Below are 15,303 nucleotides of genomic sequence, written 5' to 3'. Positions count from 1 at the left end.
GCGGAGGCCTTAGCGGCTTTCAAGCACAACATCCAAGACGAGTGGCTAGCCCGGCACCTTGGTCAGGAAAAGCCAAAATCTATGGCAGCCCTTACGACGCTCATGACCCGCTTTTGTGCGGGAGAAGACAGTTGGTTGGCTCGCAGTAACAACATATCAAAGAACCATGGTACCTCAGATACCAAGGACGGTAACAACAGGTCACGTCGCAACAAGCATAAGCGCCACATTAACGGCGAAAGTACTGAGGATACGGCAGTCAATGCCGAATTCAAAGGCTCTAAACCCGGTCAGCGGAAAAATCCATTCAAACAAAGTACGCCGGGTCCGTCCAGCTTGGACCGTATACTCGATCGCTCGTGTCAAATACACGGCACCCCAGACAAGCCAGCCAATCACACCAACAGGGATTGTTGGGTGTTCAAGCAGGCCGGCAAGTTAATTGCCGAAAACAAGGACAAGGGGCCGCATAGCGATGACGAGGAAGAACCCCGGCAGCCGCACACTGGAGGACAGAAGAGGTTTCCCCCGCAAGTGCGGACGGTGAACATGATATACGCAACCCACATCCCCAAGAGGGAGCGGAAGCGTGCGCTCAGGGATGTATATGCGTTGGAGCCAGTCGCCCCAAAGTTCAACCCTTGGTCCTCCTGTCCGATCACCTTCGATCGCAGGGACCACCCCACCAGTATCCGTCAGGGCGGATTCGCCGCACTGGTCCTAGACCCAATCATCAACGGATTTCACCTCACTCGAGTCCTTATGGACGGCGGCAGCAGCCTGAACCTGCTTTATCAGGACACAGTGCGCAAAATGGGTATAGACCCCTCAAGGATCAAACCCACAAAGACGACCTTTAAAGGCGTCATTCCAGCCGTAGAGGCCCACTGCACAGGCTCAATTACACTGGAAGTGGTCTTCGGATCCCCGGATAACTTTCGAAGCGAAGAGTTAATCTTCGATATAGTCCCGTTCCGCAGTGGTTATCACGCGCTGCTTGGACGAACCGCATTCGCTAGATTCAATGCGGTGCCACATTATGCATACCTCAAGCTCAAGATGCCAGGACCTCGCGGAGTTATTACAGTCAACGGAAACACAGAGCGCTCTCTCCGAACAGAGGAGCACACCGCGGCCCTTGTAGCAGAAGCGCAAAGCAGCCTCTCAAGGCAATCTACCAATTCGGCGTTTCAAAGCCCGGACACCTTCAAGCGCGCTCGGGGCAATCAGCGAACAGACCGCCTGGCGCGATCTGAGCTCGTGTAGCAATAGGGCGGCCCCCAATCCCAGCCCAACGGCGTTGTTCGTGCCGCGCGTACATAATTACGCATTAAAAATACCATGGGCACAGGTGGGGAAGGGGGCACAACTACGGCACGCCCCAAAACGCGGCCTAAACCGCACCAGGGGCTTCCCGTTTGGTTATTTTTCTTTTTCTTTCAGGACTTCAATCTCTGGAAACACTGTCCGGCAGCTCTATTGCCGAACACATGATACAGCAACCAAGGAGGCCGACAACTACGGAATTCCCAGGTGGATTACAGATTTCATATAATTCCTCAGCTGGCCCTTGGAAGGGACATAGTCCTACTCTTTTGCTTATTACACTATCTGTATCACTCTGCTTTAATGCAATTTTTTAATATACAATGCATGACATTATGACTATTATCGCATTTTTGTTATATGTATACATATCTATGTGTTCATTAATGACGCCTAGCAACCGTACACTCTGGTACGACCAACGCACCAGGGGCTTACGTACCCACAATATGGTGTGAAAAGTCTGAACACTTTCACAAGTGCGGCACCCCGAACTTATAGCATTATATGCATCAGCTCCGAATCATGTCTTTGGTCAAATGTTGGGTTTGCACGGCTCCTATGTTTTGGTACCTTACGTTCCGCTCTATCGGCTAAGGTAGCGCTAGGAGAACTACTGCGATTGTGCCCCGGTTCTGCCGGGCCGAGCACCTCAGTAGAGAAAGCTAAAACTAACTGTCATGATAAGGCGAGAGACTGGTCGCTGTTCGGCGAGGTTTTTCGTGTCCCTAAAGACTTATGCCGCTTAGGGCGAGGGGCCGGCTCCGTCTGGCTTACAGGCGTGTATCGCGCCCCGAATTTGGCCTTCCGAATACCAGGGGCTTCGCCGAAATTTAAAATTATAGAATTCTATGGCTAAGTGAGAGTGATAAAGCATTATTAGTCCGGTTGCCTTGTTCGTTGTGCTGAGCACCTCCCTCGAAGGACCCAAACATGGGAACAAGAGTGATCAGGTTTATCCCGAACACCCCAGCACTCGTGGCATGGGGGCAGAAGCCGAGGACTAGCCATCTCTCAGATTGGATAAACAGCCAAACAGAAGGTAATATTTTAAATTCATACAAGCGTTGCATAGCGAATACGATTCAAGTTTTCATACATACAGGACAAAACGAGCAAGTCTCATTCAAATATTACATTTTGTGAACACTCATCCGCGATAAGACGGGCGCCCGGCAGAACACCCTCGTAGTACATCTCGGGGTGGCGGTGCTCCTTGCCCTCCGGCGGCCCCTCCTTGATCAGCTTCACGGCGTCTAGCTTGACCCACTGCGTTTTTACACGGGCAAAGGCCCGGCGTGCACCTTCAATGCAGACGGATCGCTTGACGACCTCCAGCCGTGGGCAGGCATCCACAAGCCACCTCACCAGGCCGAAGAAGCTGTTCAGAAGGGCATCGCCAGGCCACAACCGGACTATGAATCCCTTCATGGCTGGATCGGCCGCCTTATGTAGCTCGGCCATCTGCTTCAGTTGGTCGCTCAATGGCACCGGATGTTCGGCCTCAGCATACTGAGACCAGAACAGATTCTCCGTCGAGCTTCCGTCCCTGGCCTAGTAGAATTGTGCGGCATCGGACACACTGCGGGGGAAATCTGTGAATGCTCCTGAAGAGCTCCGGATTCGGGTAAGTAATCAGTAATTCACCTTTGCATGCTTGCTTTGCATATAGAAAGCCTTACCCGCCGCTATCTTCTTTATCGCGTCGATCTCCTGAAGGGCCTTCTGGGCCTCGACCTTGGCACTCTTCGCGCTCTCACGGGCCGCGGCAAGCTCAGACTCTCGCGTCTTCAAGTCAAGCTCCAACGCCTCGTGCTTTGTCACGAGAGCCTGGAGCTCTTGTTGCACCTCGCCCACCCGAGCCTCGTGCCTCTCTCGCTCGGTGCGCTCCTGGGCCACCTTCTCTTTGGCCTGGGACAGCGCTTGCTTCAGGGTCGCCACCTCGGTCGTGGCCCCTGGCAAACATACAATGATCCTGTCATTTAGCAATCGCGTCCTTTTTCTCATCTATAGACGGGGTATTACTTACCCTTGTTCTCCTCGAGCTGCCTCTTATCAAGGCCGACCTCTTTCTGGGACCCCTCGAGGGCCTCCTTCAGTACGGCGACCTTCGCAGTTAGTGCGGCGGACGCCAGCAGCGAAGCCTGCATATGCATATTGACATACGTATATTAGACTCCTTTGATATTATTTGATCCTCTGTTCAGCTTTTCTTTGTGAACACCAAACAAAGCATTAGGGGCTACTGTCTATGCGGTAATATTTCTACTACATTTTAAAACACTTACCTCGAAGCCTGTTAGAAGGCTAGTACAGGCTTCAGTCAATCCGCTCTTGGCGGACTGAACCTTCTGGATCACCGCACTCATGATAGTGCGGTGCTCCTCCTCGATGGAAGCGCTGCGAAGCGCTTCCAACATAGTGTCCGGCGCCTCTGGATGGACAGAGGTCACTGGCACAGGCGTCTCACCCCCCTTAGAAGGGGACCGCCTGCCCGAGCTCGGAGCTGTTGGAGGGTCCGGCGCGGTGTTCGGCTGAGGGCCGAACTCGGAGCTCTCGGGGACCCCGTCCCCTCGGCTCCCGGAATCCAGAAGGTTGCCTTGAGGCGCCTCCGGGACTGTCCCCCCTCGATCCGGTGCCTCTTGAGACAGCACCTTGGCGTCGTCGGCTGGATGAGGGGGGTGGCGGTCGGGACTGGATCGCTAACCATGTCCGACGAGCCCAGGGAGCCGTCCGAGGATACCTCGATATTGGCTCGGGGCGGCCCACACAATTGAGTTCGGCGTTAGGGAAAGCAATGCGACAAAGGAATCCTATGGGTTACTTTGGTATCCAAATACTTACGATCTCCCCTGGGGCTTGGCCCTGGGCAACCACTTGTCTTCACTTTCATCGGCGGCGGTAGAGCTGTCCGGAAGGAGCGTCCTTCCCTTCTTGGACCCTCCGGCCTCCCTAGTTGGGGCGGCCTTCCTTTTCTTGTCTCCCCCAGTCGGTGGGGGAGCCTCTTCTTCCTCTTCCTCGTCTTCGAGGGAAGAGTGCGCCGCAGACGCATCGGACGGTGAGTCCGACGACGCCTGGCGTCGGGAACTCTTTCGAGCTCCCTTGGCCTTCTAGGTCTTCTCCAGCACCTTATAATTGGCCAGAGTCAACATCTTCGCCAGAAGGGCGTCTGCAGGGCCTTCGGGTAAGGGAGCCGGACAGTCGATTTGTCCGGCCATCTTCTGCCAGTCCTATTAATGGCACGGGAGTTTAGATCCCGCATAGAATCAATCTATAGAGAAAACAAGTATCCTGTGAAAGGTAAAACAACTTACCGCACTGGCGTGGCGCTTCGCGCTGAATCCGCGATCCTCAGTAATGAGGGGAGGGACCGTGGCGCCCTTGAACAACACCCTCCAGGCATCTTCATGAGTCGTGTCGAAGAGCCTGTTCAGAGTTCGGTGCTGCGCCGGATTGAACTCCCACAAGGTAAACTCCCGTTGTTGGCACGGGAGTATCCGGCGGACGAGCATAACCTGGACTATGTTGACAAGCTTGAGCTTCTTATCCACCATGTTCTGAATACATGACTGGAGTCCGGTCAGCTCTTTTGAATTACCCCAGGACAGGCCCTTCTCTTTCCAGGAGGTGAGCCGCATGGGGATGCCAGATCAGAACTCGGGGGCCGCTACCCATGCGGGATCGCGCGGCTCGGTGATATAGAACCACCCCAATTACCACCCCTTTATGGTGTCCACGAAGGTACCCTCGAGCCATGTGATGTTGGGCATCTTGCCCACCATGGCGCCTCCGCACTCCGCCTGGCGGCCGCTCACTACCTTCAGCTTGACATTGAAGGTCTTTAGCCATAAGCCAAAGTGGGGCTTGATGCGGAGGAAGGCCTCGCACACGACGGTGAATGCCAAGATGTTGAGGACGAAGTTCGGGGCCAGATCGTGGAAATTCAGGCCGTGATAAAACATGAGCCCCCAGACGAAGGGATGGAGAGGGAATCCCAGTCCGCGGAGGAAATGGGTGAGGAATACCACCCTCTCATGGGGCTCGGGGGTGGGAATGAGTTGTCCCCCATCTGGGAGCCGGTGCGCGATATCGTCGGGCAGGTATCCGGCTCTCCTCAGTTTCTTGACGTCTCCCTCCATGACGGAGGAGACCATCCACTTGCCTCCCACTCCGAACATGGTTGGAGAAGGTTGAGATGGAAGTGAGGACTTGGGCGCTAGAACTCGAGTGTGCGGGAGCGGATGAGCAGAGGAGGAAGAAGGCGTAGATAGAAAGGTGAATCCTTATCCCTTTACATGGGCGAACAAAATTAAACGTCCCCACTTGCCTGGTAAAACTCGCTTATCCCCCAAGCGCCGCAATTGATGGCACGGTTGGGTTACCAACGCTCGTATTGATGAGAATCCCGTAATAAGGGGACACGATCTCTGCTTTAACAAGACGTGTCGAAAAACTGCCTCGCGTTATGTGCGGGGCTGGTTAAAAGAAACGGTTCGAATAATCACCGGGCCATGACGTAACGACATGTTGCCAAAACAAGCTAGCGGATTAGATCTGCGAAAACATTATTCTCTCTACGGTGAAATGTGGGACTTATTTTGCAGGGTCGGACACTATCCTCGTATTCAAATTCTTCTGTGATGTATTCGGAGAAGGAACCCGCCTTGCAATGCCGAAGACAACTGTGCGCCGGACTCATCGTCATTGAAGCCTGGTTCAGGTGCTACTGAGGGAGTCCTGGATTAGGGGGTCTCCGGATAGCCGGACTATCTCCATTGGCTGGATTGTTAGACTATGAAGATACAAGATTGAAGACTTTGTCTCGTGTCCGAATGGGACTCTACTTGGCGTGGAAGGAAAGCTAGGCAATACATATATGGATATCTCCTCCTTTGTAACCGACCTTGTGTAACCCTAATCCTCTTCGGTGTCTATATAAACCGAAGGGTTTTAGTCCGTAGGACAAGAATCACAACATACAATCATACCATAGGCTAGCTTCTAGGGTTTAGCCTCTCTGATCTCGTGGTAGATCTACTCTTGTAACATCATATCTTCAATATTAATCAAGCAGGACGTAGGGTTTTACCTCCATCAAGAGGGCCCGAACCTGGGTAAAACTTCGTGTCCCTTGCCTCCTGTTACCATCCGGCCTAGACGCACAGTTCGGGACCGCCTACCCGAGATCCACCGGTTTTGACACCGATAGTACCCCAAGGGCTCGGCTTTTGATCTCGTTGGATATTCTGACTCTGACTATGCTGGTGATCGTGTGGACCGCAAGTCAACATCTGGTACATGTCATTTCCTCGGACGATCTTTGGTCTGTTGGTCCTCGAAGAAACAGAACTGCGTATCACTATCTACTGCTGAAGCTGAGTACATTGCTGTTGGTTCTTGCTATGCTCAATTGCTGTGCATGAAGCAAACTCTCAAGGACTACGGCGTCAACATGAAGAATGTGCCTCTCTTCTGTGACAATGAGAGTGCCATCAAGATTGCTCACAACCCAGTTCAGCACTCGAAGGCAAAGCACATTCAGATTTGTCATCATTTTCTTCATGATCATGTGTTGAAGGGCGACATTTCTATTGAGCATGTGAAGACTAAAGAACAGCTAGCCGATATCTTCACAAAGCCCTTGGATGAGAAGAGATTTAGCAAGTTGCGGTGTGAGCTAAATATCCTAGAATCTTCGAATGTTCTTTGAAAAGGACACTCATCCTAACACTTATGCAAAATTGATGACTTAGATGTGCAACACATGAAGAAACGTTTTTCTTCAATCAATGAAGAATAACACTCTTAGTGTGAAGAAATTAACGAAGAATTTGATTCTCAGAACCCTACGATAATTGTACGCGGTGTCTGAAATCATCATTCTTATACGGTGGGTCACGCCACCACCAAAAGTTGAAATTCCTCAATTGATCATATTCTTCAACTTTGCATTGTCTTCACTATTTCCGTCGTTTTTCTTCATTGGCTATATATATATATAAGTTTATGTCCTCTACAGCATTCACTTATTGCTAATTCTTCAAGTTGGTTCTTCTGCTAAGTGAATGTGATCGGACCCTTCCCCCTCTATGCTATACTCAACCCAATCTGTTCACAAATTCTTCATGTGCATTCTATTTGGAACTTGTTCAAAATCTTCACTGTGTCCTTGTCAGCTGAAGAAATTGCGAACGGAACTTTAAAACCTATCTTATCTAAATTTTCGGCTTTTCCGCTCAAACCGTTCCGCATCCCACGATACACTTATCCATTCACCCACGATCACACACAATCTCCACCTCTCGGTACGTGGGTGACACATGTCATGCGAATGAGAAGGGTCGGGGGCACGTTCGTCCAATTTCTTCGGGCGAGCAGTTTTTCACCGTGGCTATAAATACCCCTCCTTCCCTTCCTCACTTCTTTTACTCCGCTCGATCTCTCTCTCTAGCTCGAACTTCTCATACCCTAGCGCCGCCGCTACTTCATCATCGCCGGTGAGGAAGAGCTTCACTGCCTTGACCTTGTCGCCGACGTACTTGCGCCGACCACGGAAATCTTCACTCTGCCGCCGCCGTAGCCGTCTTCCTCCGCCGAGTTAGGGCATGGAAGATCTACACATACAAACTTCACCTCTCATCTTCACTATTCGTCGTGTTCTTCATCCAGGGTAATTAAAAGTTACTTTTACTGCCCTCGTTGATTCGAATGATTCTCTACAAAATCTTCAAAGGTGTTTTTTCTTCATATCTTCACACACTAAAATACCTCACAAGTCATATGTTCTTGATTCATTTCTCTAAGCATCATTTTTCTTCAAGATTCCTCAATTGTGTGGATCTTCGATCTATACAACTCTAGAATCTAAGACAAAAATGCTTAGTGAAATTCTTCAAGACTCATCTAGTCAAATTCCTCAAACTTGTTCCTTTTGAAAAACCTTGTGAGAACGCATATGACCTCTCCAAATTCCTCGCAACTATACTCTGTTCACAGGTACTCATGTCAGCTGCTGAATCACTAGGTTCTCATCAACTTAACTCATTTGCAGCGTTCCTCGAAGAAAACTTGCATACTTCTTCAGAGAATTCAATTGTCCAAATTCCTCAACTGAAGAAAATGGCTGGCGGTAAGAAGCCACAGAGAGGAAAGAGGCCTGAGGTCAATACAACATTTGAGATCCCTGATGAAATATATGCTGGGTACTGCACACCTACTGAGGAAACCAAGAATGAGCGCAAAGTGCGCATTCAGAAGATAGAGAGGAGATGGGCTAGAGAGTGGAGGGAGTACAGATATGTCACTCCCAAGTATATGAAGAAATTCACACTCAATCCTCCATGCCCAAGACCTCCATTGGCACCTGGCCAAATACCTGATCCCACCAGCCTCAAGCGCGATGAGGACTATCCTGACGAATGGGCCAAGCGCCAAGCCAAGTTGGCTAAGCAAGCCAAAGAAGCAGTGAGGAAATTCAATGAAGACTTTGCTGTTGTTGCTGCCTCTGCTGAGGCCTCTGCTGTCAAGCCGAAGAAGGCTATGTCAAAGAAGCCTGCATGCAAGCCAAGTGCTTCACCAACAATGCCCTCAAGGCCAAGTTCCTCAGCAATGCCCTCATGGCCAGAATCCTCAAAGCCCTCACGGCCAATTCCTCATGCTGCTCCTGCTCCCTCAAAATCCTTAGCTCCTCCAAAGTCCTCAGCTGTTCCGACAAAGTCCTCAGCACCTGTGCATCTTGCCTCGTGCCAAAGGACTGCAGGCATGTCTATTGCCTCAGGTGTCTCAGCAAGTTCCTCAGCTGCACCAAGTTCCTCAGCTGGCCCCTCACTGCTGAAGACAAAGTCAACTGCTGGACGCGGTCCTCGACCAAGTCCTCAAAAGAAGCAAGTCGCTTTCCAAGTGCCGTCTGATGAAGACGAAGCTGATGATGATGAACTTGCAGAAATCATCAGAGATAGGCAAGTCAGGGCCGCTAGAGCCAAGGGAACAAATGTGCCACTGCTTTTGGATCCCAAGTTGATCCTCGAATATATTGATGTTTGGCACAAGGACCCCAACACTCCCATGCCTGATTTCAAGCTGACTCCTGGTCAAAGTCACATGATGACTCACTCCATACAAGAAGAGAAGTGAAAATTCGAACAGGGGAGGAGAGTGAAGAAAGCGCAGTACAAGAAAGAGCGCTTTCTGAAGCAAAACGTTCTGAAACTTTCACCTGAAGAACTAGTTGCTCTCCAATCTGAAATCAAGAAACTGAGTGATGAATTTGATCGCTATTATGCTGACTGGCTGGGAGCCAAAGTCAGATTTGTAAAGATCACAGAACAGTTCACCTCCACTGTTGCAGCCCCAACGCAACAGGAAATTCCTCAGGCTAAAGCATCTGCTCAGCCTACTGAAGAAAATGCCAGGATCGCTGATGACAATCAGGCTACTGAAGAAAATGTGAGTTCCAGGGCTGATGACTGCATTCCAGCCGCTGAAGAAATTGCCAGGGCACCCACTAGTGGTGCGCCTGAAGAAAATGAAGAAAATCAACCAGATTCCTCTGCTCCTCCTGCGCCTACACCAACTCCAATCCTTCCATCTGCATCAGATGTGAAGAAGACCAAGGCTGCGGAGCGTGCAGCAGTGAAGAAAAGGAAAGCATCAGCTGCTTCAGATTCTTCAGCTCCGAAGAAGATGAAGCCTATGACAAGTTCATTTGCTAATCGCATTGATGTTGTTCCCATCTCAACCAGGCCATCAAAGGACCTTGTTCCTTTTGGTGAAGAATATGAGATCCCTAGCGGATCTGATGAAGAAAATCATTATGCTGCTTCGTCAGAGCAGATTGATGAAGAAATTGAAGTGGATACGATCCCTTCAATACCTGTCATCTCGCCGCCCATGTCTCAGTTCACAGCTGAAGAGGCTGGCATTGAAGAAATGGAAGATGAAGATGTGGACGTTGGCTGCTCCACACCCATAATTAGTGATGAATTCTGGGGAAGTCAGCATCCAAACTCTCCAATGTTCACACTGTTGCAGCAAATACCTCAGTCGCCTGCACCAACTTTTCAAATGGGCTCTGAAGAAACTCACCCCACTTCATCTGTACATGAGGAAATTCCAACCACTAGTCCTAAAGAAAATGTTGCTGCTGAACATCTAAAGACGCAGACTGCCACTGAAGAGGAACCAGAAATTCCTCAGCCTGAATAACCTGAGATTGCGATTCCTGAGGTCGTGATGCAACTCACTGACACTCCTCTGCTGAAGCCAAATGATCCATTCTCACGCAAGCAAAAGTTCAGGGCTGATGATTTCTTCGGCGAGCACGTATTCTTCGAAGATTACAACCCATATAACTCTGCTCGCATTAGGAAGAGGCGTTTCTGGACTGCTAGTCAAGCCAATTTCTATTCCTCAGTGTTGTTCAACAAAGAGAAAATCTTCTACCATGAGCATATTCCTCACGTGGATATGGAATCTCTGCCGTGCTTCGCACCAGTCCTTAGTGTTCTTCACGACGCTGGACTGTTAAACTTTTGCTCTGACATCTGCGATTGGAATGAAGAACTGATTCTTCAATTTTATGCAACGCTGCACATCACAGGAGATTCTGAAGATGTGAATTCATGGGTGCTGGATTGGATGTCTGAAAACACTCACTACACTGCACCAGCTTCTGAATTGCTTCGTGCCTTACCACTCAGTCCTCCCCTTGAAGACACTCGTTGCATCTACAGTGAACCTGAGCTTACAAATCACTACATGCAGGTTCTGATGAAGCCTTTGAAGCCAGGTCAGGCACCAAGAACCAAATTCCTCGTGAAGGAATTGCTTTATGTGCCCAGAACTGTCTATCGTATTCTTACGAGGACAATGAGTCCTATCAAAGGCCACGACTCATCTGATGAGGAAATTGTTGGCATCATGAAGAATCTGGTATTCAACAACGTTCATGGCATTCCTGTAAATTATCACGATTTCTTCATGAGGACTCTGGCAAATGTTGCACTGTCTCCGTTTGAGCTGAAGCCTTATGCACCTTGGATTATGAGATTCCTCAGGACAAGGTCTGCACTCAACTACAAAGCTGATTTTCAGAATCACCTCAGCTACTTGCCCCCGATTGAAGTCATCAAGCAGACCTATTCCTCAGTTGATGGAAAGGGCAAGGCACCAGCTGTTATTAATGAAGGCATTCGTCCATTGGATGGTCAATTTCGCAAAGCTACCTCTTATTCCACCAATGATGACTCTGCCACACATGACTCTGCCAATGCACCCAAGTCCACTCCTCAAGCCACTGCTCCGCGCGTGATGACTGACCGTGAACTTCTGCTTAGTCTTCACCAGAAGGTGGATCGAAATCACAAATGGGTTAAGCGTCGGTTTGGTTCATTTCTTCACAACATGACTGCTACACACAATGCAGTGAAGAAAAATCATTACTACCTCCATCAAGTCTTTGGTCGCACTTGGGAAATCCTGTCACATCTGTATGGTGAAGAAGATCTGAAGAAAATGGGTCTCAATGAAGATTTTGACTGGTCTGCACCTCCACCGAAGAAATTCAAGAAGGTCTAGGTTCCTTCTCTGGTGGCCAGCTCATATTCTTCATTGCGCGACACTGATGAAAATGAAGACTTGGACGACACTGCGATAGGCCCTACTACGACAAACGACCCCAACAACGCTGGCGCTCCTTCATCAACTTGATATTCTTCAGGGGCGTTAGTCCTCATATTCGATCCTTTTGGTCATTTGATGACAAAGGGGGAGAATTTTGAGTTAGTCTTCAAGCGGGTCGTTCTATATGGGCGTTTTTTTGTTAAGTTACAACTCTCGTTCTTCTGAGACTTTATTGGATCGAGTTGTAAACTTAAACCCGATGGTGCTCTGATACTTTTGATATGTTTTTCTGCATGCTTATTCCTCATATATGCTAATGCACGCATGCTGAATTACATCAGTCACCATATTTCATCATGCATTTCAAATTCTTCTCTGTTATATGTCAAATGCGTGTATGAATTACAAGATATAGGGGGAGATATCCATGATTCAACTCTTCAAGTGTGCATTGCTTCAAAAGCAAATTCCTCACTATGCACATCTTCAGGGGGAGTTCTTCTATATCTTGCAATCAAATTCCTCAATATCAGTATTTACACTTCATATGTTTATCCCCGTTGAAAACTTAACCTATATTATCATCAATCACCAAAAAGGGGGAGATTGTAAGTGCATCTAGTGCCCCTTAGTGATATTGGTGTATTGAAGACTTATAGGTTAAGGGACTAATGCGTTTGTGAGTGTACTCAGGTCTATAAGTCTATGAGGAGTTTGATATTTACAGAGAAAGTCGACCCCTAAAAATGAAGTTCTTCGACTGAAGACTTTGGATTTCTGAAGACTTTCTGAAGACTTTGAAAGTGAATAAATTGGTGTGACCTTGAAGACTTGGTATTTATTCGAGGAACATGAAGCGTGAAGACTTTTGTTTTCGTAGTTTCATTTTCTCTTTCTTGAGTCATAGGAAACATCATACTGTTAAAGGGGGTCGAGGAAATACTAAGGAAAAATTTCCATGTGATGCTCAACTCAAAATCCTACACCTACCAATCCCTTCGAGTGAAGCCATTGGAAATCTCATACAGTCTACTCATATTCTTCAGCGACAGAGACGAAGTTCTTCTGGTCTCTGAGGAATTTGTTCTGACTGAGGAGTTAGGAATTCGCCAGTGCGGATTTCCTACACAGTGAGGAACATTATAGCCCTGAGGATTTTGCTACTCAAAATTCCGATCGTTGTTGTGCTATGCGCCAGCTGTCCCAAAATATCTATCCACCTAACGGTCATATCATTGAAGGGCATTTATGTCTTATCATGTCAGACTGCTCCCTAGGCTATAAATAGCCGCCCCCTACAACCACTAGCTGGTTGGCTACTCCGAGAGAAACTGACACTTGTCATTTGAGAGCAACCCATCCTCTGAGGACTTTGAGCGAAAATCATCGAGTGAGGAAAAACCCAAAACCCAAACACCTACAAACCCCAAGTGATTGAGCATCACTGAAGAGATTGATCATGCGTGGATCCGACGCATGTTACCTTTGAAGACTGTGCTTCTTCCAGACGGTTAGGCGTCATGGTCTAGAGTATCCAAGAGGAATTGTGGATCGCCGAGTGACCAAGTTTGTGAAGGTTTGGAAGTCGCCTGAAGACTTACCACGAGTGATTGGGCGAGGTCTGTGTGACCTTATCTCAAGGAGAATACGGTGAGGACTAGGTGTCCTGAACTACGTGTTCAGGACTGGGTGTCCGGGACTGTGTGTCCTCGAGTTTAAATACTCAGCCGCTCCAACCAGACGTACAACTGAGACAGCAGTTGGAACTGGTCTACCAAATCATTATCTTCACCAAGCTTACTGGTTCTATTTCATCAACTCTTTCATTTCTTCATAACTGTGTTGTGTGCCTGTTAATATCTGTGTTTGAAGACTTTGACTGAAGACTTTCTCAATTTCCTCAGTTCAACTTCTTCAGTCTGTTTGTCTTCATCCTGTGTTATCTTGTGCTTACGCTTCCTGTACTCTGTGCCTATCTTCATTTCATCATGATGACTATGCTTGTATTCTGTTATGTTTAGATTTGAGTACTTATTCCGCTGCTAGTAGTTCTTCACTAAGGAATTTCCTCACCGGCAAATTCCTCAGTGAAGAATTTCATAAAAATCGCCTATTCACCCCCCCTCTAGTCGATATAACGCACTTTCACCAACCCAACAAGTACCTTCGGAGACACCTGTAGAGCACCTTTATAATCACCCAGTTACGTTGTGACGTTTGGTAGTACACAAAGTGTTCCTCCGGTAAACGGGAGTTGCATAATCTCATAGTCATAGGAACATGTATAAGTCATGAAGAAAGCAATAGCAACATACTAAACGATCGTGTGCTAAGCTAACAGAATGGGTCATGTCAATCACATAATTCTCCTAATGATGTGATCCCGTTAATCAAATGACAACTCATGTCTATGGTTAGGAAACTTAACCATCTTTGATCAACGAGCTAGTCAAGTAGAGGCATACTAGTGACACTCTGTTTGTTTATGTATTCACACATGTATTATGTTTCCGGTTAATACAATTCTAGCATGAATAATAAACATTTATCATGATATAAGGAAATAAATAATAACTTTATTATTGCCTCTAGGGCATATTTCCTTCATAGTTCCCCCGGGGTTTCCGATAAACCCCCCGGCACTCTGATATTTATCCGGTGACCCCGGAACTCATCCGGTGTCCAAATAACATTGTCCAATATATCAATCTTTATGTATCGACCATTTCGATACTCCTCGTCATGTCCGTGATCACATCCGGGACTCCGAACTACCTTCGGTACATCAAAACACATAAACTCATAATACTGATCGTCATCGAACGTTAATTAAGCGTGCGGACCCTACGGGTTCGAGAACTATGTAGACATGACCGAGACTCACTTCCAGTCAATAACCAATAGCAGAACCTAGATGCTCATATTGGTTCCTACATATTCTACGAAGATCTTTATCGGTCAAACCGCATAACAACATACATTGTTCCCTTTGTCATCGGTATGTTACTTGCCCAAGATTCGATCGTCGGTATCTCAATACCTAGTTCAATATCGTTACCAGCAAGTCTCTTTACTTGTTCCGTAATGCAACATCCCGTAACTAACTCATTAGTCACATTGCTTGCAAGGCTTATAGTGATGTGCATTGCCGAGAGGGCCTAGAGATACCTCTCCAATACACGGAGTGACAAATCCTAATCTCGATCTATGCCAACTCAAAAAACACCATTGGAGACACCTGTAGAGCATCCTTATAGTCACCCAGTTACGTTGTGATGTTTGATAGCACACTAAGTGTTCCTCCGGTATTCGGGAGTTGCATAATATCATAGTCATAGGAACATGTATAAGTCATGA

This window comes from Triticum urartu, chromosome 2, assembly GCF_003073215.2.
Source record: "Triticum urartu cultivar G1812 chromosome 2, Tu2.1, whole genome shotgun sequence".
Lineage (NCBI taxonomy): Eukaryota > Viridiplantae > Streptophyta > Magnoliopsida > Poales > Poaceae > Triticum > Triticum urartu.
The sequence above is the reverse complement of the archived record's forward strand: the minus strand, read 5'-3'. Positions refer to the sequence as shown.